Genomic DNA, 11,197 nt, shown 5'->3' on the forward strand with positions numbered 1-11,197 from the left:
AAACAACTATTACAATTTCCTCATTCCTTCTTAAGAAAAACGTTTCTTTTGTCACAATAGCAAAGATTGTGGTCCTTCTTTTATTGAAAATGCTTGCTGCAATTGGAAAAGTTTCATGTGGCTACTTTTAAAGTTTGCCTTTAAATAAAAGGGGGTTATTTTCTGTTGTATCAAGATTTAATTGTTCATGGATATTTCTGTCTTAAATGATTAAACTATTTTTAGAAATGCTGATTTGCCTGTTTTGCATTACCGTATATTTTTTGTGATGACCGGTCTAATTTTCTTTCCATATTTGTGTCTTTAAAAAAGAGCAAATCAAAGTAAAGAACCTGTGGTAAGACTCAAAAGTTGTCCACAGATGCTAACTATCCAGTCTGATTGAGTTTAAACAGTTTAAAGGAAGAATGATTACAAGACTCTGGATGTCTGGTTGATGCATAGCCCTAAGGAGTGTAACAGTGTTTTTAATCAGGTGGGGCTTAATACATATGTCTACCAATTTATAAAGAATATTTGAAATCAATAGATTCAAATATCAGGTGAGATTTTGGTGCAAAATACTTTTAATTTTGTGGTTTCAACATGCAAAGATGTGAACACCATGAATACCTGAAGGCTCTTTGTGTATATGATGCATAAATGTTTAATGTATTAAACAAAACACACAAACATTATAAGAAACTTCTGCAGTCAGTAGCAATTTCCAATTCTTAGGCTTTTTCTAAGCAGCTTTGTTCATGGAGTGAAAAAAAAAGCACTTTAGAGGTTTCAAGCTCCAGAGGAATTTTTATATTTGGGAGGCTGGATGCAATCAGTAGCCTGGGACTTGCAGAGGCCTCCTCGGGTGACAAATTGAAAGTGTCTCGGTCTAGTTTATAGCCCTGATCAGGTCAAACGAAAAATATTGGAGGTCTGGGTGAGGAGACAGGCCCGCCTGGCGCAGATAAATGGACTGATCATTTCTTATTGAGAAACAATTCCTAAAAGGTAGTTTACTGTGTGACTGGAGAAGCGGTGAGCGGAGAGCAGAACACGCGCCCACTGCTCCCTCCCTGACCCTTCCTCTGCTGCCGGGATTAAATGGATAGAGAGAACGCACGTTTCTGATGGCACTCCTCCGCTGGAGAGACACTCCATTTGTTATGAAGTAGGGGGTTCTGATGAAGTGTAGGGAGCTCCTTTTTTTTTCTTTTTTCTCCCCTTTTTTTCATCCTCCCTTTCTCCGGCACTACAAGGCCGGCCTTCAGTCTGCTTCACATGAAATGGATGGAAGGAGCCGATTGAATTTTACACTCCCCTGGTCATGATTAATGTGTTTGCTGTGGTGTATCTTAGCAGTGAGATTCTAACACCACTATGTGGCGCTAGAGCTCCTCCATCTCTGTATATTAAACACTTCAGTCAGACCGGAGTGGCTGTAAGAGCAGAGCCGTTTTCCTCAGAAAACAGACTTTATGTACCTCCTCCTCTTTCCCCAGCCTCTTTTACTCCTCTCCCCTTGTGTTAATAGAAAATCTCTTGCCTGTTTGCCGGTTATTGCTTCACGGCCAGTTTCTCAGTATGCTCTGTGCCCGGTGTAACTTAGCAGGGCACACTGTAAATGTCAATTTATCACTTAACTCACTGTTAAAGAATGGATGGTGGTGGCTAATAAAAGATGCCAGGTCACACTTGCAGAACAGATGGTCTTTAATTATTCAGACGGGTTGCAAAGAGGTAACATCATCCCCGACAGATAAATAGTGAGTTAGCCTGTGTGTCTTGTGTTCTTATTTTTATTCAGTATAGTTCAAATAGCCTAAAACGAGGTATAAGTACCTAAAGCAGGGGTCTTCAACATTTTCCAGGCTATGGACCCCCAAACTGATGGCGAGATGGAGCGGGGACCCCCTAATAATATATAGTGTGAAATTGTGTTATATCAAACTCGTCTATAGTGACTCTACTACATATGGAGTAGTGTAACGAAAGTAATTTCACCCTGGGATTATTAAAGTATTTCTGATTCTGATTCCTGGTTGATGGGACAGGTGTTGTGAATAAAACGGTGCCCAGCTTGAAAGAGCTCCTGTGTGTCACTGAATGTGTGCATTGATGACTGAAAGACATTATCTGACTTCATTTACCTGTTTACTACGGTGTGTTGAACTCATGTCAATATGTATTTAAAGACATTTCAATTAGTGGAAAAATTGCAGGGGGGGAAATATGAAAAAAAAAGTCTAATCAACCAAAACCTTCGCGACCCCCATGCAGTACCTACGTGGACCCCCTAGGGGTTGCGGACCCCCTGTTGAAGACCTCCGACCTAAAGTATTCCATGCATAGATATATATATATGACACATAATATTTTATTTTAACTGCTATCATTTGAAACTTTGGGACATTTTAATTGGATAATACTTTTCAACAATAAAATAAAACAATATTGATTGTACTCTAAATACTGAAAGCAGGGTAATTTGTGATCTAAGCGACTAGTAATTCACACGTATTTGGTCATACAGCTAAATCAATAAATTCAGCTGTACCTATTGTCTCCATTGCCACAGATGCATATATTTCAGCTCTGAGGCACGCATACTAACAATACAAAGATTTGCCAAATGATGGATCACTTTCAGGAGCTAAGTATTTTCCAGCATTGGACCATGAAAGGATTCCATCTGCGCAATAAGGGAGTGGTACTCCCCCAAAAAATCAGAGTTGGGGTTAGTTGATGCGAAAGGTGAACAGTGGCCAAGAGGTCATCAATGTTCTGTTGGCAATAGCTGAAGACTTTCAAACTTTGTCACATTCAGTTAGGTTTAATAACAGTGTTCCCAGGCCCAAGCAGCTGCACCATAGTCTTACATCACCAAGTGAAAAGCAAGGCATTCGATACAGTGTTGGAAAGCACGCTGCCACTAGACTCTGGAGTATTGCACACCTGTTTACCGTGGTGATGAATCATAACTCTTTCTGGGTTTAGAGGATGTGGAGGACAACAGCACTTGCCTAATTACATTGTGTCAAATGTAGAGTTTGGTAACACAGGTAGTATTGTTTGGGGATATCTTAGAGGAATTCGACTTTATCTTTAAGAAAGCGTCATTGCTGCAGGATATCAAATCATTTTGTACAAAACTATGCTCACAGATCTATAGAGATGGTATGGAAATGGCAATGTCATTTCAAACATGACTTTGGTAAATAAGAACATAGATGACCAAGTTTGATGAACAATTACTTTTATCTTGCACAAAGCCTCTACTGAAACCTGATAGTGCACATTTGGGGTAAATTAAAGAAAAGACGGGCATCAATGATATTAATGAAAAAACTGGAAAAGCTTCATTTTATGTTAGGTGAACTGCTGTAATACCCTGCTTAAAAAAATAAAATAAAAAAAAACATCTCACGTGGGAGCAATCCGAAACATCAAGGTTCAGTTTTTTCTCGAGGATAAAAGTTTCTAATGTTTATTACTTTCTTTCTTACAGTGTCCCCACTGCAAAGTCCAAACAGTCAGGTATGTAGTGTAGTGTTAGAATATTTGGCCTTTTAGACTTTTCTCTTTTTTGTTTTGTTTCTGGAGCCCTTCCCTCGCAGATATCATCAGATAGTTATTAGGCTGCAGTCAGCAGCAGTAATTTGAGTTGTCTTACCAATCAGGATTAAAATTGTTTACCTAGATTTAGTTATTTTAAAGACTTTAAACTACCTCTTGTTAAGCCAATGAACAGCATATTTAATATTGTTTTCAATACCTGCTCAAATATTTTCATCTTTACACATTGTAAAGGTCTTCTCACAACCTAGATCCAATAGTGCGAAATATAAGTTCTTGCAATTTTTTTAACTGATCTTAAGAAACTTATCATGCAATGTCATTGTTTGTGTTTTGGAATATTGCAGCATAACTGGTTAATGGCAGTTGCATCTTTTGAGCATGTGAAATCAGAGCAGAAAAATACTTATTTATGCATTGGCTTTGATTCAAATAAATGCAAAAGGTTCCTACTGATGACACAGTAGCATTATCCCCAGGACTATAGGAATTGAGTCAGTGTCATAACCTATTTGGTGATAAGGAACCTGGCATTAATGGCTGTGAGGCTGGCAGGTAGCGCACTGGATTTAGTGAAGTCCTTTATATGAGAGATCAATAAAGTGGTAACTGAGTGGATGAGCAAGACTAAGCAGGAATAGGAGCAGGTTTAATTTTGCATAAATAATGTACTGAGACAAGAAAGGGACCTCAAACTGTTGAAGTCAAAAAAGCGTATCAGCCTTCGTCTTAGTAATTCATTTCGTAATGTTAAAATAGATTTTTCATTGCAGATTGCCGTAATTTTATTTATTTATATTTGCATACAATATCTGTTTCCTCCATATTGTGCACATATTAGATGCTTATATAATAGTAGCTCCCATTGAAGTCATGTAAGGAGATTTTAAGTCACCCAAAAGCCTTTTTTCCACAAGCACCGCTCCTTCCAAACCCTGCTTTGATCATCAGGACTTCAGGGGATGATGGATGAAGCTGTCTCCCTCCAGGTTGTCATAACATCTGTTGCATCATGCTCACCGCATCCAGCTTAGCGGATGCCTTCATGCACACAGATCCTTCCTCCAGCTCATGTTTGCCGGCACATTGGTGGAAAATGGTGGGAGATAGAAAAAGAGAAACCTTCCAGTTTTGCTAGTTTGTTACATGTAAAGAGTTTAACAGGCATGTGCTGCAAGCTATATTTCACAACCCTCAGTGAAAGAGATGACCCAGGCCTCCTGTGGGTGTGGGGTCAAGGTATAAAGATAGGAGCGAAGAGATAAGTGGAGATAAAAAACAATAGAAGAGTGACGAAGGAAGAGATGGCCGAATGAGAGAGAAATCAATAAGAAATCAGTGTTTGGGGAGGGCCTGTTGTTTATCAGGTGACACGGTTAAACAGCGTTAAGGCACTAAAAGTGAAAAATAAGGGCCATCCTCATGCTAGTATTGATCACAGTCGAATGGGGCGGCAGAAGGTCGAAGCCACTAATAAAATAAGACATATCTAAGTGGGAATCAGCCAGGGATCGATGGGCGTGATGATCAAGGCCAAAAACATCTTCACTGGGTTTTAAGTTTGTCCTGCATTCCTAGTACCCTGTTAGGTACCCAGTGTGACTTCATGCTCAAGTTACTGAAGTTCAGGGTCTTTTAGATGGCTTTTAGGACTGGACGTCTCATCTGGAGAGGAGGGGAAATAGAAAAAGCCTGGGGGAAGATTTTATCGTCTAGTTATTCTTTCTTCCTATTTGAAAACTACTGTTTAATTTTCTACCCACTCCAAATCCTTAACTGTATATGACTGAAATTATCTCCTGGTTAAGTACCAAAGAAAAGTTTATTGATTGACTTTCATTGGTTGTGGTTCAATATAGGATCTTTCTGGCCTCTGCAGGATTTCTTCACATGTGGTTAAATAAACACTTGTTCACATTACGTTATTTGGTGTTTAAATAGGCTTAAATTCTTTTGTAAATGCTTAGAAAAACAAAAAATATGAAGTATTCAACTAAGAACTAGATAGACAGGATTGGATAATTTTTGTTTGGATTCAAATGTTACTTAATCAAACTGGAAGATTGAATCTGGATTGATTTAATTGTATATCATCAGATGAGTTTACTTTTACTGTGAATTGGCACTATCTACAGCATACATTTTACATTTCAAATCATTAATAATATTCCTGCTACACAATTATATATTGACTAGATTTTCAAAACATGTATATTAGATTTGAATAAACAATCTTGTACATAAAGGAGATTCAGTTTTAAGCAGTTTGACTTAGAAATAGGGAGTTGATTTTGATCTTTCCAGTTTGAACAATTTTTTGTTTTTTTGTTTTGTGTTGATCTAGGGGGGCTTACAGAGGCCTGTAAAATTAAATTAGACACTTCATATGTTCAAAAAACATAAAGCTTTACCTCTTAATATCCACCTAATTTCAGGGAAATTCGCCTATTTTGCATACCCAAATGGAAAAGCAAATAACTGAGGAACTGTAAGCCCAAATTACATGTGTGATACGTTATTTGAAAGCTAACACCCTCTAGTTTCTGAATATATACGTGAAAATTGGGTGAGTAAAACACCCAAGCTGCATCAAGTCTAGGCTACATCAGTTCAAACATGACTCAAAGTTCTTTTTTTTTTATTCTCGAAAATAATAAATATTTTTTGAACAGCAGTAATAAAGACATGCTTGCTTATTGTGGCTGCTTTGTCGTGGTACATTTCGACATGCTGCTATAACTGTCCTTTGACACTCGCTATGTACATAAAATCACCTAGGTGGTTGAATTGTGGAGAATCTAAGCTTTCCAAAGATGTCTAACGTGTCTATATTGGTAAACATTTTACCAGTGTAATTTTCATGAGTTATTATTTGTAAATGCTTTAAAACGGTGGGTTTTGAGAGTTTAATGATCCTTTTGTCTTTTTTTTTTGCCACTTCAGGAAATTTGGTGAGAGGAAATTGCTAAATCTAAAGGCTATTCTACAAATTTACTGGTCGGTCCTCGTTCTGACCCTCACCTATTATCGTGAGATATAGATGTTGACCAATAAAAACTGTTTAAAGAGATGGAAGAACCTTTCTCAGTGAGGTGCATGCACTCAGCTGTAGAGACAGGGTAAGGAGGGTCATCATCCCAGGCCAGGACTAGAGTCTCAGATTTCAAACCATGTCCCTTACAGTACAAGCAGTAATCCACCTCTGACCAGGGAAAGCCCTGGAACCTCCTTGAAAAACCTGGACAGTGTAAATGGGGAGCTGTTACCACTGCAACCCATCTTCAATAAGTAGAGGACAATGAATGAGTTAAACATGCTACCTTCCTCTGGTTTGGAAATAGAAGCTGACTGCAGAGTACTGTAGCTGAGCCCAGACAAACACTGAACTTATTTAAAAAAATTTTGGGACAAGAGATGGTCCATTTGTCCCTCATTCCTTGCTTCTTCGAGTGAAGTTTGACTTGGCTTTACTTATCCCCTTGAATTTGTGGTCCATAGCCAATGTCTTTCCCTTCTTCTTCTTTATTAGTTAGGATGTATAACGGCTGATGTTTTGTTGTCAACAACACAGAGAAGAAAATATTTGTTTTATTCTCTATGAGCAGGAAACACCCATTTAAAACAGACTTTATTCAGGCTGAACAAACCAGTGACAGGAAGGAAAAGTCATGAGACCCATTTCACAAAATCAAAATTAAGGATTAAGTGAAGATTTCTGGATATACGGGTCAAATTAAGCTGCAACTCAGTTTCACAAAAGCAGAAACACATCAGCGTACAAAGTGAAAATACCTATTGGGTGCTTATCTAGTTTTTTTTTTTCAGGTTAGATTACTTTTATGAAGTGATTCTTATGAGTGGCAAAGATAGGTCTGTGGTACGATTAAACCATCATACCACAGAACGACTGAACAATAGGACAGAAATATAATAGAAATCTGCCAACTGTGAGATTTCCATGTGTTGCCATGTTTCCCTCCACTGTTTATTTTTAGGTTAGGAGTTGTTCATTTGAGAAAAAAATGACAAATAACTCCCTAAAATATGATGTTTACAGTTAAGAGAAGTTGTTAGGAAATGTGTATTTTCAGATAATCCCCTTTTTGTTTGCTGAATCAATCTGTGATCAATCTAATGGTCTTTTGAGGAATACTGCATGCACTTAGCTTGGTTATTTACATGTCGAATAACATAGCCGCACCTGTGGAACCAAGCCTGGATTAGATGAAGCCAGGATTCACTCTTCACTCAAGGTCAATTCTTGCTTTATCTCTTATTCTGGGATTTCTGAATTCAGCTTTTGTGAAATAGAACCCAGAACATGACCCAAGTCAGAAGCCAATGAGAATCCAGTGAGGACACACTGAACACAGCAACTCACAGAGGCAAGTGGTGCACAATGACACACAAGAGACAAGAAGCAGTTAGGACAGAACGAGCACAGGAAGGCTGGTGGTGCAAATAACCCTTGGAAACATACTCTAATGAACTAGGAGGCGACATTTTTGCATGGAATAGCAGACAGAGTAGTATAAATAGGGCTGAGTAACAGCTGGGGGGAAGGAGGGTGATTGGAAGAGTACCAAGGTGCATGGAGTCTAACCGAGCTCAGACAGGCAAACACACAGAATGCACCTATACACCACAATGACCACAAGCATTTAGGCATGTAAGTATACAACTGATTTTACAAAGTGCTTGAAATATACATAAATATTGCACCCATGTTGTATTTCAGGTTTAATAAATCACATCACACGGGAGGTTGGGAACTAGATTTTCATATCTGCTCAAAGCTCTTTGCTAACTTTGGTATATTCTGTACATTTGTGAAAGCAACACAATAAATGGACTGGGCCTGCATACCTGGATGCAGAAGGTTAGTAGATATTGTGTGTACTATCAAGTTTGCATGTGTTTTTATAACATCAAAAATTAAGCTCTATAGATACAAGTTACATCCCTCTTGATTCCTCGCCTGCTACACCTTTATGTATGGCAAACCAAATGGCACAACACAGAAAGTCACGTTTCGACGGTCTTCATGGTGGAGGTGCTTACAAAGATGCTCAGTCCTGTAGTCATCAAGGAAAGATTGCTTCTATTTTATTTTTTGCGTTTTCTTTGTCAACTGATGGTGAATTTGAATTAATAGATTTGCAGTTGTCTTCCCTCATGTCTGCTCTATAGCATATCTACCTGTATCTGCTACAAAAAAACCCCACCTAGATGTGTAAATCAAGCACTGACCAGTGATGATGGGTTTTAAATAGTTGACATTCGGGGTTATTTATTAAGCTAAGATGCAGGCAAATGTGTTAACAACAACTTTTTTTAAAGACTTTTCTTTAGTTCAGCAAAAACATTGGAGATTATGCCTTGGTTGATGTTGCAAAAAAAAGAATATGACCAAAACTTTTGCTCAGAACAGTTTTATTGGTTAGTTGTTAAAGCAATTAAATACGGAAGTAGAAAACTAAACAACTAAACTGTCTTTATTGTCTGAAGGGTACAGTGTTTTTTTTCTGCCATCTCCACGTTTTTCCAGGGTCCGTACTGCAGTGTGTTTAACAAGTGCTACAAGTAAGAGGCGACTGCAGAGAGAGCACTGTGACAAATAGCAGCAGATCATGCAGAAAATGTGCAATGCTAAACATCAGTTACTGCACATGGGAGAAATGGTGTGTTTGTGCAGTGTTTGCTGTCCAAGGAGTTCTGGAGGGGAAATGGAAAAAAAAAAGAGTTGCTCTCACAGCTGGGGACCTGCAATTGAATACATGGCTTAATTTTAACAGTTAAAAAAAAAATTATGTCGAGGAGGGCAGAAAATGTTGCTGGGGTTTTGAGTTTCTTTTGAAGTGCCCTGATGACGATTATGAAATCCAATAAAAACTAATTAGGAAATTAGGTGGCAGATCAATAAAGTCTGCTCCAGTGGAGCATGCTGTATGTGTGTGTGTGGGTCAGTTTCGTGTTGCCCAGGGAGTGCATAGCAGCTCTGACCTGGCCAAAGCAATTGTTACTGATACTCCTCTGTGGATTCAGCCTGCTTTACCCTCATATGGCTCTAATTTATATTTTGTTGCTTGCTGGTTTCTTCACTATGTGTAATCTGATTCAGTGAGTTTTCAGTTTAGGTAATTTCATCCTTCTAATGTTGCACTTAATGTGCCCTGAAACCTCTTTATTGCACTTTATTGCTCCAGCTTTGCATTATTTACTTCATTTATTTATTTAGAACTGATTGGACAACCGCAAAAACAAGTGACGTAGTGGTAGTGCACTGACAAGTGATTGTATCATGGTTTTCTCTTTCCCATGAAAGAGAAGCTACGCTTAGATGTTGGTTTAAACTTAATAATTTAACCACTTTAACAATTGAATAATCGTAAAATACCCAAAGTAGCTGTTTTAAAGCCTATTTGCTATTTAAGAAAGAACAAGTTTAACTTTTCAGATCTTTTATGAAGCGTACCAGTGTACTGATATTTCAAAAAAGCAGTACAACAGTAATTTAACTTCTAAGTTATTTGTGTGTTTAAAAAATAGAGGAAAAAAAGCAATTTTTTCATTGACTGAAAGAAGGCTGTGGGTTAATTGTACATTCAGGTTTTAACTGAAAATTTTTTCAGAAAGTCTTCTTAAGTTGAAAAGACTGAGGAATAGTTTAAAGAATTTTAACAAACTGCTACCTCAAAATCCAATATAGCGTCCTAGAATGCAGTGATGACAGCCAAAGAGTTATCTAGCACTAATCATGTTTTTTTTTAGATTAGAGAACAACTCACCCATTTATTATTAACCCTTGGGTTACATAAACTTTTGGAGTGTTTCTATCAGAATGCTAATATGGGGGATTGTAGATGCGGTCCCTTATATTCAGATAATAGCTTTTGGCTGATATCGGAGCGATATCCGATACTAATATCGGATAGGCACATCCCTTATAAAAATGGTGTTAGACACCTCTGTAAAGGAGTAGTTATTTTAGTAAAACAAAGCATGGAAAACACTTTTTTTTTTAACAATTTCAAGAAACATTTATTTGTAATCAGCAATGATAGCATCTCCAAATTTATGAACCATCTTGCTTTCAAATTGAATTTTGTACACCAGACTTCTAATGAGCTGTCCAGTGATTGATCCAGGTTGGAAGTACCAGACAGAAGGATGAGCAAACTTCTGTATCCTGTTCGAGGAACTTCTCTGTAGAGTTCTAGAATTTTATTTATGTGACAGTTTGAGGTCATTTTTTACTGATCTTAACATTTGTTTTCTATTTTTTTTTACTTTTTATTAAAAAAATTGTGCTGAAAACATTAGACAATGCTGCCCAGCAGGGTGAACACCAGAGGCATATCTGCTGCCAGTGAGCCTAAGCAACATATGCCCATCAGTCTACAGAAAGTTGGCTCATCTAATAATATGACTATTTATTGATATATGTTTTGTACAAAATTATTATGACTATGTACGTGTTATTAAGGTATGTAACATTTGTATCATTGACATCTTAAATTTCCAGAGTTTAAATCAAAATATGATCTGCAGTAACAACAGATTACTGTGGTATGGATTGTTGGATGGCTCATTGACCTAAGCCCAATTTCTGATCCAAATATGATGGTGGTATTTAGGAGCC

This window comes from Cyprinodon tularosa, unplaced genomic scaffold (assembly GCF_016077235.1).
Source record: "Cyprinodon tularosa strain WSP-4 unplaced genomic scaffold, ASM1607723v1 ctg8, whole genome shotgun sequence".
NCBI lineage: Eukaryota > Metazoa > Chordata > Actinopteri > Cyprinodontiformes > Cyprinodontidae > Cyprinodon > Cyprinodon tularosa.